Source organism: Globicephala melas, chromosome 17, assembly GCF_963455315.2.
Source record: "Globicephala melas chromosome 17, mGloMel1.2, whole genome shotgun sequence".
Lineage (NCBI taxonomy): Eukaryota > Metazoa > Chordata > Mammalia > Artiodactyla > Delphinidae > Globicephala > Globicephala melas.
The window spans coordinates 70291893-70293541 of NC_083330.1; the positions used below are offsets into that span (position 1 = coordinate 70291893).

The window sequence follows — 1649 nt, forward strand, 5'->3', positions numbered from 1 at the left end:
TGCAAGAATTTGTTAGGATAAAAGGAAGCTGGGGAGGACGATGGGGTCAGAGCTACAAAGAAACATTGACTTTACATTGTGGTTGGGCAACCACATTTCTGAGAAACACAGTGAAGAAACATCAGAATAAAGTGAAGAACACGATTTAGGGATCTGGTATCAACTAATTTTTTTCCTTTATTTCCTGCTTGGTTTTGTAGCAGGATTTCAGGCACACTGAGCTGCCCAAGTTCAGAAATATGAAGAATGAGTGTTGATATAATCATAGAACATGACATTTTTAGATGAGGCTGCTTGTCCTTTGAAACTCAGAGAGTGAACTGGCAAATCTAGCCTGGTTGGTCCCCTGAAACAGATTTGTTTTTGAGGACTCTTTCTATAAGCAGAATTATTTTCAGTAATAATCATGAAATGGGATGAATATATTTCATGTATGAACCAAAATTTGTATTTGCCAAATTAAAATTTTACTGCTTGAATTTCACATTCTGTTTCACTTTTAAATTGAAATAAACACTCTAAGAGCACATAGAATGAGAGAATTGAAGTGACTCTAGCTTTTTTTCTTCATCTTTACCATCACTGTTTATTTTTCACCTGTGGGTTAAATATAGGAATATGTACCATATCCACAGGGGTTGGATATATGAACTATCCCTGCACCCGAAGTAAGCTGAAACGATTCTAAATCCTTGCAAATTTACTTGCAAAAGCAAAGTGTGTGCTGGCTTTGGCAGCACATATACTAAAATTGGAATGATACAGAGAAGATTAGCATGGCCCTTGCGCAAGGATGACATGCAAATTCGTGAAGCATTCTATGTTTTTACCTACATATAAAAGAATGAAATTAGAACACTCCCTAACACCATACACAAAAATAAACTCAAAATGGATTAAAGACCTAAATGGAAGGCCAGACACTATAAAACTCTTAGAGGAAAACATAGGCAGAACACTCTATGACATAAATCACAGCAAGATCCTTTTTGACCCACCTCCCAGAGAAATGGAAATAAAATAAAAAATAAACAAATGGGACCTAATGAAACTTAAAAGCTTTTGCACAGCAAAGGAAACCATAAACAAGATGAAAAGACAACCCTCAGAATGGGAGAAAATATTTGCAATTGAAGCAACTGACAAAGGATTAATCTCCAAAATATACAAGCAGCTCATGCAGCTCAATATCAAAAAAACAAACAACCCAATTCAAAAATGGGCAGAAGACCTAAACAGAGATTTCTGCAAAGAAGACATACAGATGGCCAAGGAGCAAATGAAAGGATGCTCAACATCACTAATCATTAGAGAAATGCAAATCAAAACTACAATGAGGTACCACCTCACACTGGTCAGAATGGGCATCATCAAAAAATCTAGAAACAATAAATGATGGAGAGGGTGTGGAGAAAAGGGAACCCTCTTGCACTGTTGGTGGGAATGTAAATTGATGCAGCCACTATGGGGAACAGTATGGAGGTTCCTTAAAAGACTAAAAATAGAACTACCATAGGACCCAGCAATCCCACTACTGGGCATATACCCCAAGAAAACCATAATTCAAAAAACTACATGTACCACAATGTTCATTGCAACACTATTTACAACAGCCAGGACATGGAAGCAACCTAAGTGTCCATCAGCAG

General features: G+C 37.0%; 1 non-coding gene across 1 annotated transcript; it reads left to right on the forward strand.

The window, feature by feature from the left end:
- Positions 1 to 721: 721 nt before the first annotated feature.
- LOC115863435 (U6 spliceosomal RNA) lies at positions 722 to 828 on the forward strand. The gene has a single exon (XR_004043552.1). It is a non-coding gene; the product is annotated as a U6 spliceosomal RNA (small nuclear RNA).
- Positions 829 to 1649: the final 821 nt, after the last annotated feature.